Below are 19,058 nucleotides of genomic sequence, written 5' to 3'. Positions count from 1 at the left end.
GGTAGCATCCAAGATGTGTATCCACTTGGTTTCCAATTGTAAGAGTTTCTGGTCAATGTCTCCACCCCTCACGTGTGCAGGGATGCACACGTGAGGGGTGGAGACATTGACCAGAAACTCTTACAATTGGAAACCAAGTGGATACACATCTTGGATGCTACCACATATCCTGGGCTTAATGAAAATATCAGTTTTAAACCCTTTCTATGAAAGACCCTCTTTGGGGGCGGACCATAATACCTTTTGTTTCAAACAAAGTCCTTCTGTATCTCAGTATATATCTGTTATTATTTCATTTTGTTTATGTTTCTTTATTTTCCTCCCTTTGGCCTTTCCTACGCACATCCCAGGGATTCAGCCCCTCTCTACTTTTTCTTTCTGAATTCTGTCCCATTTTCATGCCATGTGTGCAGGCGCTCCTTTGGGGTTCTATATATATCCTTGGGCTGTTCTCACTGACCTCTACCTCCTCCCTTTTTGTACCTCGGTGGCATCCTCGTACCTCCGGATGCCCAAGTCTTTCCTCCCCCCTTTCTTCCCTTTCCCCCCCCTCCCCCTCCCCTTTCCCCCCCCCTTCCTTTCCTTTCTCTTTCCTTTCCCCCTTCCTTCCTTCCCCTCCCTTCACCCTCTTCCCTTCTGGTTTCTTTACTGCCTCTGGGCCCCTGCACTCCGCTGTGGGGGATGTGCACCCGACCTGGTGTCTTTAGCCCCCTGTCAAGAACACATTTAGCTGTATGGACACTCAAGGGCATTGAATTCTCCTCTGCCCGCCCCAGCCATGGCGCACTGGAAATTGATGCTTTCTTCCAGGTATCACGCTGCCTTTCGCGGTGCTTGGTACTGCGTTTTGTCTGTGATGTGTATGTACATCACCATGGACACCACCGCAGTGCCCTCTGGACCTTGTAGGCCTGGACGGATATGCGAGTGGCGCATGCGCAGTGGCTCTTTTTTCGTCCGCTCACACGTGCGGTGACGTCAGACGCCGCACGTGTGTGGGGGGCATAAGAGCGCCGGCATCCCAGGCCAGTACACATGCCAGGGATGTCACAGGACACCGACGCACTTCTTGCCATCTGATCCGGTAGGCATCTTTATGGACTATATTTATTTGAGGCATGAAAAGATTCACTTTTTGCTGACATTATCCTTTACTCTTCAGCTTATTTTATTTGGCGCTGTCACTGGCTGCAGGCTTTTTCCTAGCCCAGCATCTCACTCTATATCTACTTATTGGTAAGTGTTAGACTTACTTTGTTCATTGTTGGTTTAATCCATTCACTGAGTAGTTAAAGTGCATTTTGCAATCACATTTCCCCTCAGACAATTTCATAATGCCACAAAATTCTCCCCCGCTCTTTTATTTTTATCTTTAGAGATACGTTTTTGCTGCTGTTGAAAGAAAAAAGCTTTTCTCAACGTTAGGGATCTATCGGTGTCCTGTTATTCAATTTAAAGAGTGTTTCTTTGTAAGTAAATTAATTAGAGACTATGTTAGTCCTATATAATCTCTTTATTTATTAACTAATGGGAGCCATATGACCCCCTTAATAAAATTATGATAATGAACTCATTTGCAAATAATTATACCTTTTTAGACATACATTCGGCCAGGTCCTTCCCATTGCCCCCTGCAGCTATCTACTGTGATCTATGCTGGAGGCTTAGCCCTGGAAGTGTGTGGCACCCCCTTGGTGACTTGCAGGTACCTATTTCCATCTGTAGAACGTCTGGTTGGGCGGTTGGTTTGAGGTGGGGGGGCTCATGGCTATTCGGTGTTGTATGTGCGAGGAGGTCCCCTTGGTGCTCTTTGATTGGTGGTGGGGGTCAGTCTACACTGACGGCTCGCAAACATGTGTGTACATGTGTATATTTGGATCTTTGATATTCTTTTTGTATTCGATGTATCATTTGTCCCAGTACATATACTGACTGTTATATTTCTTTCATAGAATTACTGTAGCGCTTCAGGTATTAGTAATCTATCCCTGAGGAAGCCAATACTGGCGAAACATGTCGGATACTTAAAATACCTACCTACTGCATTGGCCGTTACATCCATGAGGCCAAGTGACGTGAAGCTCGCTACAGATATGTTTTCAGTATTCATGCACACCATGTCTTTGTGATTTTATTGTTTATTTTTTACAATTTCTGTGTATTAATAAAATCTATTTATTTTAATATTTGAACATTTTTGTGTTTTTCCTGGCACCGTCATAATCCCTATACTCCCTTCTTTCTGGTTTGAACGCTATAAAAGCTGTTATAGCATCATTTGCTCTACATAACTTTGTGTCTTCAAACTGAAAGCCATCCTGTTCATGTACACTTTCCTATAACATGACAGGAACAAATTTAACTGCAACTCGAGGTACAAAGAGTGGTGGTGCTTTCCGGGATGCATTCACTTCTTATTTTATGTCTGCAACACTTCAGGTGCCATGGCAACTTGATGCTATTGCATACATTTTCAAAATAAATTATGATTTCTGAATATTGTATTTCTGCTAATTTTGTTAACAAATTGGCATTAGACATACTGTATGTAATCTCTGTATCGTTCATACTGGATGTAATCTCTCTATCATTCGCTTAGCCATAACCCGGGGTTATGACTAAGTGAAGAACTTTGTGAAAAGCGTCAACTATGCTCACCTCTGTGCTGTCATGATGCTGCAACCTCAATGGTTTTTCATGTTGGATGTTTTTCTACCAATAAAGCAGTTTTCCTTATCCTTGGAGTGCGGTCAATCATTTTGCCTCCTGCATCAGTTACCCAGATGAAAACACATAGATATAAATGGGTCCCATGGGAAATCATGTGAAATGGACTGTCATCCATTTCAGCAAACTGCAAAACGCAAAAGGTGTGAACCTAGCCTAAAGACGGATGGGCTCCCTTCAGGCACACCTGCCCTTAATTTATCCACTGCTATATGTGCTCCAACTTGGGAGTCTCTCAAATTATAGAGTTAGGATGGCAGTATACAGAGGAACCTTGACATGGGCACTGCAGCTTGAGCATATATTTGCAAATGTGTGCAAACGAAACCCTCTGTTTTTAACGGGGTGTGTTAGATAGGGTCAATTGGTTTGTTTTGCAGGCTGTTTGGTAAGTGTGCTGGGAAATAATTTGTTTGTGATATGCATTGCACCTTGCCACATAGGCTAGTTATAGCTTGAGATGGTTACTTTTTTGTATAATTGGTTGTACTGGGTACAGGGATGCATTTTATGTCTTCAGCCACAATTGTGTTGGGTGTCACATGAATCCCTGTGTCTTTAAGGAGGGGTGTGCTCCATCCAGGTACACCTGCCCTTAATTGATCCACTATTTGTGCTCCAACTTGAGAGGCTCTCAAATAATACAGAGGAGCCTTGATGTGGGCACTGCATGAATGTCCAACATGAGTTGTTAGATAGGATCAATTGGGTTGTTTTGCAGGCTGACTGGTAAGTGCGCTGGAAAATCTTTTCTTTGTTTGAAATATATATTTTAACCTGACATTGCAACCTGTGCAACACAAAAATCAACCAACACTGTATACAAAACAATGTACTGTAATGGTCTCCTCTGAATGAGTGGTCAGCGAATATAGCATAGCGTAGCTTCACCTACAGCAGTCTCTGTTCCTAAAAGCCAAGCAGGCCTAACCTACTGTTACATGACTGCTACCATAGCACAATTCTATGTTCACTGCCCAGGAAGTACAACAGCTTGAACAAAGGGTAAACATAAGATTACCTGTGGTTCTAGTAGTGTCCATAAAGGATGAGTGGGACTGGTGTCTCACAGGAATGTAGCCAGTAGGTTGTGCAGACGGGTTAGTACTGGTGCCAGACAGAGATGTGGTAAGCAAACAGCCAAAGAATTGGTCCAGGCTGCAGGCAAAGATATGGTCAGCAACAGCCAAATGATTTTACCAAGCAGCAGGCAGATACATGGTCAGCACAGCCAATGCATTGGTCCAGGCACCAGACAAAAACATGGTCCAAAAACAGACCATGGTCTGTGCAGGTAGCAGGCAGAGACTTGGTCAGAAAATAGCCAAAGTATTAATCCAGGCAGCAGGGAGGAACATGATCCATAAGCAGGCCAGGATCAGTACAGGCAGCAGGCAGAGACATGGTCAATATATAGCCAAAGAATTGTTCCAGACAGCAGTCAGGAACATGTTCTAAAAACAGGCCAGGGTGAGTCAGTACAGGCAGCAGAGACGTAGTCAGCAAATAGCCAAAATGTTGGTCCAGGCAGCAGGACAGGGCCTCGGTCAGGTAAGACATGGCACAGGAGTATATGCTTGTTCCCACCCAAAGCTCTTTAAAGCCTCCGGACTCCAGACCCTGATCTGGAACTTACAAAATCCGGAGAAAAACAAAAACTTAGCTTCTCCACTTGGAAACATTACTTTGGAGCCCCTCACTCTGCATAGATAAGACCCCTACGTTGTCTTGAATCCCACTACTATAGTGGCAGGACAAAAGATTAGTCAAGGCAGCATGCAAAAATCATGGTCGTTTACCAGGCTGAGGTCAGTTCAGGTGGAAGGCCGAAACATGATCGATAAACAGGCCAAGGTCAGTTCATGCGGCATGCAGAGGCATCGTTGATAAACAGGCCAGGGTCAGTCCAGGCAGCAAGCAGAGGCATGGTGGATAAACATGCCAGAATCAGTTTAGGTGGCAGGCAGAGGCATGGTCAGTATGAAGGCAAATGATCAACACAACGCAAATGGATATTAGATACAGGGGAATGGGCATGTAGTGAAAAATATGTTCACCATACATTCACCAACATCGTAGTGAAGTATGGTAACGATGGCAGCAGTCTCCTATGCATAGGCCCAGTTAGGTAAGACATTGGGGACAATGATAACGTGGGTCATGCCTTACTTCACTTCCACAACATTTTTTGGAGGGTTTTCAGGCTGTTAATGTGGGAGGTATAATATCTGGGAAATGTCTTTCATGTAGCCTGCTCACTGCATCAGAATGAATGTTTTCTGGTGGAGGGCCTTCCTGGTATGCAAGGATTGTGACAATAACCTCTTGATATTTGAGAAAGGAGCCTGGGTCTTTCTGTGGGCTGACGATAGATGACATAGGAATTATAAATTGCCAATTGGGACAGGCAAATGGAAACAGTGACAAGATTTTCTGATAGGATGTATCATTTGGTCATTATATTCAACACTCCCCATGAACTTATTGTACTCATGTACGCAATCAGGTTCCTGGACCAGACTATGCCTTCCTTGGATTTCCACTGAGGTGTCATTGTGGGTGCTAGAAAGCACATACATCTCACTTATCCCTCCATTTCAAGGCAAAAACTTTTTCATTCCACAAACTCACTGACTCCCCCTTGTACTTTTGTGGTCACCAGCCCTTCTGATTTGTTTTCGTGCCACAAACTAGAGTTTGCTTCAGATAAAGTTAGTGGAAAAGGGGCAGGCTGGTGTATTAGTTACATAGTTACATAGTTACATAGTAGATGAGGTTGAAAAAAGACACAAGTCCATCAAGTCCAACCTATGTGTGTGATTATGTGTCAGTATTGCATTGTATATCCCTGTATGTTGTGGTCATTCAGGTGCTTATCTAATAGTTTCTTGAAGCTATCAATGCTCCCCGCTGAGACCACCGCCTGTGGAAGGGAATTCCACATCCTTGCCGCTCTTACAGTAAAGAACCCTCTACGTAGTTTAAGGTTAAACCTCTTTTCTTCTAATTTTAATGAGTGGCCACGAGTCTTGGTAAACTCTCTTCTGCGAAAAAGTTTTATCCCTATTGTGGGGTCACCAGTCCGGTATTTGTAAATTGAAATCATATCCCCTCTCAAGCGTCTCTTGTCCAGAGAGAATAAGTTCAGTGCTCGCAACCTTTCTTCATAACTAAGATCCTCCAGACCCTTTATTAGCTTTGTTGCCCTTCTTTGTACTCGCTCCATTTCCAGTACATCCTTCCTGAGGACTGGTGCCCAGAACTGGACCGCATACTCATAGAATTATCGTTTTATCTCTGGAGTTGATCCCCCTTTTAATGCATGCCAATATTCTGTTTGCTTTGTTAGCAGCAGCTTGGCATTGCCTGCCATTGCTGAGCCTATCATCTACTAGGACCCCCAGGTCCTTTTCCATCCTAGATTCCCCCAGAGGTTCTCCCCCCAGTGTATAGATTGCATTCATATTTTTGCCACCCAAATGCATTATTTTACATTTTTCTACATTGAACCTCATTTGCCATGTAGTCGCCCACCCCATTAATTTGTTCAGGTCTTTTTGCAAGGTTTCCACGTCCTGCGGAGAAGTTATTGCCCTGCTTAGCTTAGTATCGTCTGCAAATACAGAGATTGAACTGTTTATCCCATCCTCCAGATCGTTTATGAACAAATTAAATAGGATTGGTCCCAGCACAGAACCCTGGGGAACCCCACTACCCACCCCTGACCATTCTGTGTACTCCCCATTTATCACCACCCTCTGAACTCGCCCTTGTAGCCAGTTTTCAATCCATGTACTCACCCTATCGTCCATGCCAACGGACCTTATTTTGTACAGTAAACGTTTATGGGGAACTGTGTCAAATGCTTTTGCTTTTGACCATGTAGAGGTGATACCCCTGTTTAAACTGTGGTGTTATAAGGTTTCACACAATTTTTCCACTGTTCCCCATATAGGTTGGGCATTCAGGGGGTTTCATCTGGTTGTCCTTTCCTTCATCAATGTGGAAGGCATACATGTACCATGTGACCCTCTCACAGAAAAAATTGACCTGCTTTGTGCTATGTATAACTTCACTCCATATCTGGCCCTTTTACTGGGGATGCACCATTTGATGCCCAGACTGCCAGTAAAATAGATGAGGGACTTATCAACACAGATGTGTTTGTCAGGAATATACATCTATAAGAACATATTTGGGGGGCACACCATACAATGCGTTTAAATTCAATATGGTGCTGCTATAAGACCTACAAACAGTACAAAATATTTTACAGCGCACACATACAAGAATGACATTTCCTGCAGGGCTAGTTAAAAACACCTGAACATATTCAAAAAATATGGGGGTTTGGTCACACTATATGGTCATATAGTGCTAAGCCCACTTACTGCGACAAAGTACCCCGAATTAGTGGGTCCTACTCTAGTAATAGAATGGAAGATCCTTTGTCTCAACCATGGGAGCTGAACTCCTCTATGTGGGAGAACTGAAGGGGATACATCCTAACACTGGTGGCCACTAATTAAGAGGTAATGAGGAGGGGGAGGGGTGCTCCAGCCCAAAAGACCTGGTCAGGGCCTATTACAATATACAAGAACATATTTGGGGGGCACACCATGCAATGCGTTTAAATTCAAGATGGTGCTGCTATAAGACCTACAAACAGTACAAAATATTTTACACGCACACATACAAGAATGACATTTCCTGCAGGGCTAGTTAAAAACACCTGAACATATTAAAAAAATACAGGGGTTTGGTCACACTATATGGTCATATAGTGCTAAGCCCACTTACTGCGACAAAGTACCCCGAATTAGTGGGTCCTACTCTAGTAATAGAATGGAAGATTCTTTGTCTCAACCATGGGAGCTGAACTCCTCTATGTGGGAGAACTGAAGGGGATACATCCTAACACTGGTGGCCACTAATTAAGAGGTAATGAGGAGGGGGAGGGGTGCTCAAGCCCAAAAGACCTGATCAGGGCCTATTACAATATACAAGAACATATTTGGGGGGCACACCATACAATGCGTTTAAATTCAAGATGGTGCTGCTAAAAGACCTACAAACAGTACAAAATATTTTACAGCGCACACATACAAGAATGACATTTCCTGCAGGGCTAGTTAAAAACACCTGAACATATTCAAAAAATACGGGGGGGTTTGGTCACACTATATGGTCATATAGTGCTAAGCCCACTTACTGCGACAAAGTACCCCGAATTAGTGGGTCCTACTCTAGTAATAGAATGGAAGATCCTTTGTCTCAACCATGGGAGCTGAACTCCTCTATGTACATCTGAGAACATTTTTGGGAGAAAAAATTAATTAGTGGATGAATTTTGAAAAGTATGTTATATCCAGGGTGATTTTGGGGAGGGCACAATGTATTGTCTTTAAAATGGAGGAACTGCGTGGTCATTTCATACCGTGTCCTTGAAATAACTAATGAATACATGGGCATATGATGAATAGGGTGGGTGGATCAGGAAGAGTGTACTAATGGTTTTGAATTCCTCCTCCGTGACAGATCTCCATTCAAATGGACAGGCATAACATGAATTTGGGTTATTGATGATGTTTTGCTGGGCATAAAGATTGCACTGGTCCACAATTAGATGGAATAAATAAACAGTGAAAATAAATAAATAAATCTGTGTAAAATTTTTGATGTCTGCATGAATGCCTGATTGTGCTGTAAAAGAATGGATTCTAGCAGCCACTTAGAGGGAAGCCATTACAGATTTGCAAGTGCCTCTGGGCCACTAGTATGGGTCGTAACCCTTTGTGGCTGATGTGGCGCCCCACCACTAGTACCTGGCTTTTACACTGCTGGTGCTCACCAACTCACAAGGCTGAGGTACAACTCTGTTGATGGATGCCTGCTCCTCTCCAGAATGCCTCATCTTGTTTGTAGGCACCCTTTCCTCCTCTGATGCAATTACTGACTCACTGCTGTCTATGGGTTTATACTCACAATCTAAATTGGACATTGAGGGCTCCCCACTGCTCTCATCTGTCATGCTAAAGATTTAAAATGCCTCCTTGCTGGTGTCAATTGTTTTGGACATAGGGTATGCTGGCTCTGGTGACACTATACTGGTGTGATGATGACATTGGACAAGGTGTGGCTGCAATAAGCAAAACAGTGGATGACTGCACTGATGTGCCTGCAATGAGGGACACAGTGGATGGCTGCACTGGTGTGTTTACAGTCAGGGCACAGTAGATGGCTGCAATTGTGTAGCTGTATCAGGGCACTGACAGATGGCTTCACAGGTGTTGATGAATAAGTGCACTGATAGATGGCTGCACTGGTGTGGCTAAATCATAACTGCACTGATGTGACTGAATCGATGCACTGACAGTTGGCTACACAGGTCTGGCTGAATCAAGGCACTGATGACAGCTACACTGGTGTGACTGAATCAGGGCACTGACAGATGGCTTCACTGTTGATGACTGCAATCAGGGCACCAAGAGATAAATGCAGTGTTGATATTTGCAGCCAGGGCACTGACAAATGCTGCACTGATGTGGCTGATCAGGGCACTGATGATGGTTGCACTGTTGATGACTGCAATCAGGGCACTGACAGATGCTGCACTAGTTTGGCTGAATCAGGGCAATGACAGATGGCTGCACTGGTGTGGCTGAACCAGGGCACTTTTGATGGCTGCACTGATGTGACTGAACTAGGGAACTGATGATGGCTGCACTGGTGTGGCTGAATCAGGGTACTGATGATGGCTGCACTGGTGTGGCTGAATCAGAGCATTGATGATGGCTGCACTGTTGATGGCTGCAATCAGGGCACTGATGGTTGCACTGATGTTGCTAAATCAGGGCACTGATGACAACTGCTCTGGTGTGACTGAATCAGGGCACTGATGATGGCTGCACTGGTGTGACTGAATCAGGGCACTAGTGGTGGTTGTACTGGTGTGACTAAATCAGGGCACTGATGATAGCTGCATAGTGTAGCTGAATCATGGCACTGACAGATGCTGCACTAGTTTGACTGAATCACGGCACTAAAGAGGCTGCACTGGTGTGTGAGCCTGTAAAAATGACAGAATAGTATACAGACTTACTGATCCCATACAGATCGTTTTTCTTCCTCTCACAAGCGGCCTTTGCGTGAGGAAAGGAGAGCCAGTAACCGGCACAGGAACTTTTATTTGTTACCTTTGCACACATACACATAAGGAAGCCACCACCATGTGTTTTAATGGAAACCAACACCATTCACAGCATACACTGCTGACACTCACCAGAGCAGTTAAAGCTGGACTATTTATGATAGCGCCTCATCAGAAGTTCTTTGAAGGCTCTGTGATACTTAAGGTTCATGATGACCAGTATTCCTTATAGCCTGATGGCTTTTTGCTAAATGTGTTGCTTCCATGAATGCTTTAGCACAGACAGGAAATTTTAATCTGTCTCTCTACCGACTAAAGATGGTATGTAGTTCAACCCCACTTCTCTATTCTCGCCACACAGCTTGGGGTTCATCAGACCTCACCATCATCACAAACTCACAAACACATAATAGTTGAAAAAGCAAAGTCTGGCAAATGGCATTGTGCTTGAGCTTGATGTTGTAAACTCATCTATATCACAATAAAATAATTTGAGGAAAGAAAAAAATGCGGCTTTTCCTATTTGAATTTGACAAATCATGGAAAGACAGATTCTTTTTAGTCAGCACCCGTGGTCAGTGCAGGTGAGCCAGACAACTGCCTAAAGCAGTATCTTGTGTCAGTTCAGACTCATTTTCTGTATATATTGGTCACTGGATGCAACACATTCTCTACCCTTCTCAGATGAGGATGTTGTGATAAGCAAGTGCTATGGTTACCAGTAGGGATGGGCCGAACACCCCCCCCCCCGTTCAGTTCGCACCAGAACATGCGAACAGGCAAAAAATTTGTTCGAACACGCAAACACCGTTAAAGTCTATGGGACACAAACATGAAAAATCAAAAGTGCTCATTTTAAAGGCTTATGCATTGTATTGTCTTAAAAAGTGTTTGGGGACCTGGGTCCTGCCCCAGGGGACATGTATCAATGCAAAAAAAGTTTTAAAAACTAACGTTTTTTCGGGAGCTGTGATTTTAATAATGGTTAAAGTGAAACAATAAAAGTGTAATATTCCTTTAAATTTCGTACCTGGGGTGTCTATAGTATGCCTGTAAAGTGGTGCATGTTTCCCGTGTTTAGAACAGTCTGACAGCGAAATTACATTTCTAAAGGAAAAAAAGTCATTTACAACTACTCGCGGCTATAATGAATTGTCGGTCCGGCAATACACACAAAAGTTCATTGATAGAAACGGCATGGGATTCCCCCACAGGGGAACCCCGAACCAAAATTTTTTTTTAAAAATGCGTAGGGGTCCCCCCAAAATTCCATACCAGGCCCTTCAGGTCTGGTATGGATATTAAGGGGAACCCCATGCCAAAATTTTAAAAAAATGGTGTGGGGGTCCCCCTCAAAATCCATACCAGAACTGAAGGGTCTGGTATGGATTTTAAGGGGAACCCCGCGCCAAAATTTTAAAATGAAATTGCGTGGGGTCCCCCCAAAAATCCATACCAGACCCTTATGTGAGCATAAGCAATTATGTAAAAAACCTGCGCTCATGAGAGAAAAACCCGAAAGTTGAATATTAAAGATTAAAGTTTAAAGATGCATGGTGCAGCTGCAACAAAACTACTTCAAATATCAATAAAGTGTATAAAACTTAAAAACTTAAATTGTGCGCTGACATAAATAAAGTTGCAATAAAACAAGGCTTCCTAAAAAGCCACCCAAAGCTGTAGTATATACTTCTAAATTAAACCACAGTGTTGAAAAAATGACAAATTACAAATTATAATACATCTCCGTGACAGAAAATATATCAAAACCAGAAAAAAGTGAAAGGTTCAAAAAACGTGATTGAAAACAAAAAACGCTATGAAAAGTGCCACATTCAGTTCATGAGAAACGAAGTTTACAGGACAAAACGTGGATGAAGAGGATGAACCATTCTTTTAGTGTGTCACATCAAGGTTGGAAAAGGTGAGAGGTATAAGGACACTTCCAAGCCACCAATAGTTGCGGGAGAGTAGTAATGGATGTACTCTTACCAAACTTGTTGGACCTCCTGTATAGCAAAGTCGTACGAGCTGGCAGATATAGCCCTCTGCAGGTACAAGTGGAAGACGATGTCCTAGTCCTGCTCACAAGCGCCACCCGCTACAGCATCAGGGGGGAGACTCCTTACACAGATGATCCATGGATAGGAGACAGAGAAGGGGGGAAGGAAAACTCCGATAGTGTAATACTGGTAATCATAGGAGTTTATTGCCTTAATTGACCATAGGTCTTGTGCAAATTACAACATATAAAAAGTAGAAATTTTTTAAAAAGCCGGCATAAAACAAAGGCTGAACGCCCGTGCAAAGATAGGATGCGTGATGGTAGGCAATGCGAGGCCACGCCCTCCTAGTCCTGCTCACAAGCGCCACCCGCTACAGCATCAGGGGGGAGACTCCTTACACAGATGATCCATGGATAGGAGACAGAGAAGGGGGGAAGGAAAACTCGCAGGTCTGGTATGGATTTTGAGGGGGACCCCCACGCCATTTTTTTTTAATTTTGGTGTGGGGTTCCCCTTAATATCCATACCAGACCTGAAGGGCCTGGTATGGAATTTGGGGGGACCCCCACGCATTTTTTTTTTTAATTTTGGTTCGGGGTTCCCCTCTGGGAGAATCCCATGCCATTTTTATCAATGAACTTTTATGTGTATTGCCAGACCAACAATTCATTATAGCCGCGAGTAGTTTTAAATTACTTTTTTTCCTTTAGAAATGTCATTTTGCTGTTAGACTGTTCTAAACACAGGAAACATGCGCCCCTTTACAGGCATACTATAGACACCCTCCAGGTACAAAATTTAAAGGAATATTACACTTTTATTGTTTCACTTTAAGAATTATTAAAATCACTGCTCCCGAACAAAACGTCAGTTTTTAAAACTTTTTTTTGCATTGATACACGACCCAAGTCCCCAAACACTTTTTATGACAATAACTTGCATATTAACCTTTAAAAATAGCACTTTTGATTTCTCCCATAGACTTTTAAAGGGTGTTCCACGGCTTTCGAATTTGCCGTGAACACCCCAAATTGTTCGCTATTCGGCGAACGGGCGAACAAACAATGTTCGAGTTAAACTCATGTTCAACCTGAACATAAAGCCCATCCCTAGTTACCAGCTTATGAGACTATGCAGAATCCATCCACCAAGCCTTGAATAATGGCAATGCATGTCAGTAGGGTCTCATTTTTCACCAAAAAGTCAGATTCTCAAGGATGAGGATTTAAGGCTGAAAATTAATTTGAACCAAAGCCAGTTTATTCACAGTCCCATATACAGGGGGAACAAACTGGACATATTTGACCAGTTTGCCCACCTCCCCTTACATTCTGCTGATGTAGCCAGAAGTCTGTCATTTACCAGCTATATCATTACCAACTTTAAATGATTGTGCCTGCATCCGCATCGCTTGATGACGTGATTGACAATAGTTTATATCGGCAGACTTTATTTATTTTTATATTTTTTCTTTCAATTAAAACATTTTTCTATGATGTGGGTGGTTTTATTTACTATTTCCTCTGTGAATGAACAACCAGTGATAGTGTGTACTATGTAACTGTGTAACTATGTATTTATTTACTAAGGGGAGTGGAAATCTTGGGTACCCCCTCATACAAAGCAGGCTTCCAGATTCTGAAAACCCACCCACTGACTCCCACATCCTTTTTGGGGAACTGAATGTGGGGATGAAGCCCTTGCAAGGTCTGCCACCCCCCCCCCCTCAAAGGGGAGGTGCATGTGCTCTGGCTCCATTTCCTGGCCAGCCAGGCTGTATGCATGGATAAGGATTTGGCTGAAATACAGGGGGAATCTCATATAGGGGTAATGTTCAGAATGTACTGTCCCCCTAAAATTAATAAAACACCCTTAGCCAGGCATGAAGCCTGGATAGCCAAGAAAGGGGGCAGTTAGTATGTAACCTTCTCTTTAACCATACTAGGCCACCTGCCCTCAACATTGGTAGGGTATCTTCAAAAGGAGGGGGGTCCTTCAGGGCACCTTGTTCCCATGTTGATGAGGACTGGGGCCAAATCCATTTTTGGTACAATAAAACTTTGAACTAAAATGTTTTTTCTGTCATTCATTGATACAGTATTTGTATCAGTGGCACCTGAAAAGTCACATTTTGTTTTTTGTCCTTTTCTTTTTTCTTTTTTACATGCCTGTATATTATAGGGATGTGGTGGAATTAGCTGTATGGTCACTCATTCCTAGTCATACATGGTTTCCTTGACAACATGGAGCGTTTATGTTTATAAATTAACGTGATGTGAAACTTCTGAATATATTCAGTTATTCTTTGTTACCTCTAGCTTGTAAATGGAACATTTATACACTAAGTGGTGTCCAATAAAGCAATTTTATTTAGGTCACAAGCTGAAGCAGTTTTGTCAATAGAACTTAATTTAAATCCAATATTTAAAAAAGTCAGCTTCTCATTGTTTAAAAAAAAGTCTCTTCGGGCATTTCAGTGCTCTGATTACTCCATTACAGTGTTAGTTCACAAAAAAGTACTGTATGGTTTCTTGCAACAATTTCAAACTCTGATACTTTACCATGACTGATAATGCAGCCAAAACATGTTAGGGGCCCATTCACACTAGGTGCATTGGACCAACCAAAGACAAGGCATATTGTCTTGTTTACAGTCAGTTCAGTTCATACCACTGCAATGTGGTCGTGTGCACTGAACAAAAGTACAGTGTGCAATACTTTTTTATAGCACAGCGGGGTGCAACGCAAACCAATGGATTTTACTGTACTGTGGTCAATAGAACTGAATGAAATGTCACTTTGTGACATTTTATTAAAGTTAAACAAAAAAGGTTGCCATGTGTTACACATTAGACCTGTACTTAGGGTGCAACATTTACAATGTTATTAATGCAGCAGCCCCACTCACCCCCCAATCCCCCATTGTGACAGTGGGCAGGGGATCCTTTCACAATTTAAAAACAGCAAGGCTGTGCGGGGCTCCACTAGCACAGCCACATGATTCAATCACACAAATCTGTGAATGAATGAACTAAAAGTCCAGTTTGTCAATGTGGCAGACAGCTTGTAGTTCTCAATTATCTGGGAGGGCACTGGTGAGCGCTCTCATAGTACATTGACATTTCTTGCACTTCAGTAACTGTCTCTCCATATGGGAGATATGGCCAGAGAAACTGTATTGAGTGTATGTAGGAGCCTGGCCTGTACCCATGATCTGCTGATCTCTGGTGCACTGCTCTTCATGCTTCTAGGAAAAAAAATAATAATAATAAATGCACATTTTTTTAACCTAAAAAATGTCCATTTATATACCGTATATATACTTTTTAAAAGTGAACTTAGCCTTTGAGCTGATAACACACAAGCAATTCTAATTTATTGAGGCTTTATTGAACACACCCATTAAACATTCACAGTGCTGAAGGTAAAAATAAGTGAACCCTTGGAGTTAATAGCTGGTAGAACCTCCTTAGGCAACAATGACTTTAAGCAAGTGCTTTCAGTATCCTTGGATCAGACCTGCATAACAAATTATTGATCATTCCTCTTTACAAAACTGCTTCAACTCAGACATGTTTGTAGGATATCTGTTATGAACGGCTTCTTTGGGGTCATTCCACAGCACCTCTATGGGGTAAGGGTCTGGGCTCTGACTGAGCCTCTCCAAAGGGCATATTTTGTTTCTCTGAAGCTAGTCTGTGGTGGATTTACTTAGATGCTTAGGGTCATTGTCCTGCTGCATCACCCAACTTCTACTAAGCTTCAGCCAGCGGACAGCCACCCTAACATTATCCTGCAGGATATTCTGGTAAACATGGGAATTCGTTTTCCTTTTAATAACAGAAAGTGGTCTAGGCCCTAAGGCAATAATGCAAGCTCAAATCATGATGTTCCCTTCACCATATTTGTGAATTGTGCCATGCACAACACAGGAAAGACAAGGGGAAATTAGAGAACTGAATGCATGGCTAAGACCTGGTGTAAGAAGGAGGGATTTGGATTTTTAGAGCACTATGCTGAATTTTCATTGGGGTACAACCTATATGCTAAAGATGGTTTGTACCTAAATGGAAGGGGGTCTGCTGTGTTGGGGGAGAAGTTTATGGGAAAGCTGGAGGAGAATTTAAACTAGGATTGGGGGGTGAATTAGATTATAATGGGGCAGACAGGTCAGACAGGGGTCAGCCCCAATTGGTGAGTGGAATGGGAAAAGATGGGGAGAGGGCTATGGCAGCTGATATCAAGGTTCCCATGTTACAAACAACCATTGGAAATGGTACTATTTGTACTAAAATAAAAAATATGCAACAGAAGTGTGCAAAATGTGACAATGAATTAAAGTGTTCACCAATGCCAGAAGTCTGCCAAGCAAAATAGGTGAGTTGGGAGCTCTGGTGGGCGAGGAGAACTATGATTTAATTGGTATTGCTGAATCTTGGCTTCATTCTTCAGGGCTATTAAATATGCCTGGCTATACTTTCTTTTGGAAAGACAGGGTAAAATGGAGCGCTGGTTGTGTCTGTCTCTGTGTGAGAAGTGATCTCAAAGCAAGTGTGAAAGAGGACCCAGTTGATGGAGAGTGTGATACGTCTGAAGCATTATGGGTGGAACTGTACACTGTGTGCATACTACAAAGGTTATCATTGGAGTTTGTTAAAGACCTCCCAGTGTTGATAGGGAGGTGGAGACTCAACTCCTTGCACAGATAGAAAGGGCTGCAAGGGCTGGGACAGTGATAATAAGGGGGGATTTAACTACCTGAAAATTCACTGGAGTAATGGCACTGCTGGAACTGTTAAAGGGCAACAATTTATAAACCTATTACACGACAATTTTTTTGGTCCAGTTTATTGAGGCCCTGACTAAAAATGATGCTGTGCTGGAACCGGTAATCTCAAACCATGCAGAGCAACAGGGGGGGTGGGACTTTACATGAAGCACATGATAGCAATTTAATAGATTGGTGGATATATAAAGTGTTTATTAGATCATATACAGAGGTTACATACATGTTGCTAATATCGCTAATATCAGTCTAGGAACAATTAAACATGATAATGACATTGGTAACTCATGACATAAAATGATACAATTACACAGTCCACCAATTGCATATAAGTAAATACATAGATTGCAAGGTAGTACCTGCATGACCTATGGCCTCACTGGTACTATCATAATGATTAAAAAAAAGTAAAACATGAAAATATGATACAAAAGTAAAACACGGCATCTAGTAGCTCTACGCATTTTGTGGCTATTGGGCCACTCATCAGGAGCAGGCACGTGATGTACCTGTAATTGAAAGGTATATAGTGTCTCTAAATGGTCTAACATATATCAACATGGACACAGATGGGGTGAGGAAACCCCCTTCTAAGAATGCAAAAAAAACGAAACACAAAGAAAATCATAGTATGCAAAGGAACATCAATACTCTAGGGTATCGGGGTACAATACCCATTGGAGAGTATTGATGTTCCTTTGTGTACTATGATTTTCTTTGTGTTTCGTGTGTATTATGTATGTACTGTACAGACTCTATACGTCTTTTTACCCATTTGTATTGAATTATGCGGTATTATTAAAGTCATTCATTTTTATATCAGAGTTGGTGGTCTTTCAAAGTCCCATTTAGGGGGTATTTCTTTTTGTTTAAGTGCATCAGGGATGGGACTACCATACTCTGTATCTGACATGGTAGAGGCCTCCTTCTTCCCTCTAAGAATGCATGTCTGCTCACTAAAAACGTATGTTGATGGTGGAAAGCTGAAGGCGGTGAGCCATCCAGGGATGCTATGGCTGAGAGCTGAGGTGGGCAAGCCAGCGACGGCAACCAACACAGGCACCATCCAGGGCAGACAGGGAACTGCAGAGCACTCTGGGAATGTAGGTGATGGATGACCAACCGAGTGAGGTCTCTGTAGGGAAGATGTGATAAATGAGTATAAATGAGGTGTTGATGGCACACATTGCCGGACGCCTAGTCGTCAGGCTTGTGGGCTGTCTTGCGCTGTCGCTTATACGTTCGTCCCTCCGGGAGGATTTGGCACTTGGGGCACTTCACACACTGGACTTCATGCACCCCCCTGGATCCTGTCCTCTTTTCATTTCAGTACCAGGTAACTTTGCACTCCATGAGTCACCTTCTATAAAGTCTACCACTCTCAGTCTCTGGTTCCCAGTACATTGGTGGGTACTATTTATCAACTTCCTCACTTCTTCCTCTTGATCTTCCCTACAGAGACCTCACTTGGTTGGTCACCTACCACCTACATTCCCAGAGTGCCCTGCAGTTCCGTGTCCGCCCTGGACGGTGCCTGTGTTGGTTGCCGTCGCTGGCTTGTCCACCTCAGCTCCCGGCCATAGCATGCCTGGATGGCTCACTGCCTTCAGCTTTCCACCATCAACATACATTTTTACAGAGTAGACATGCATTCTTTGGGGGGGTTTCCTCACCCCATCTGTGTCCATTTTGATATATGTTAGACCATTTAGAGACCATATATACCTTTCAATTACAAATACATCACATGCTTGCTCCTGATGAGTGGCCCAAAAGCAACGAAATGCGTGGAGATTCTAGATGCTGTGTTTTACTTTTGTATCATATCTTTGTTTTATGTTTTTTAATCATTATAATAGAACCAGTAAGGCCATAGGTCATGCAGGTGCTACCTTGCAATCTATGTATTTACTTACATGCAATTGGTGGACTGTGTAATTGTATCATTTTATGTCATAAGTTACCAATGTCATTATCATGTTTAATTAAGTAAATGGTGTCACCCCGATATGGATTTGCATTGTTAAGTGAACCCACATCCCTATATAGTAGTAAACAAAAAATCACTCACAAGGAGTGTAGCTCCTCTAGTGGGACTTTTAGAATGGGTCACTAACAAAGTAAGTACAAAAAGTAGAAAAAAGTATTAAAATATATTGTATTTATTTGAAAAAGTTAAAAAGAGGTCACTGACATATGACAATAATGCATAATTAAAATGGATGCACATAGGTGAATAAGAGGGGATTATAAACATAGGACAATAACAATTCTATTGGAAAAATTGATTTACAACAATAGAAGTGACCCAACGTTTCGAGGCATAAAAAGGTAGACGTCTTCTTCAGGGGTAGCGGGTTTGGTCACGATAAATTTTAAATCTAAAAAT

This window comes from Aquarana catesbeiana, linkage group LG04 (assembly GCF_042186555.1).
Source record: "Aquarana catesbeiana isolate 2022-GZ linkage group LG04, ASM4218655v1, whole genome shotgun sequence".
NCBI classification, from domain to species: domain Eukaryota; kingdom Metazoa; phylum Chordata; class Amphibia; order Anura; family Ranidae; genus Aquarana; species Aquarana catesbeiana.
Note: the sequence above shows the minus strand (reverse complement) of the source record.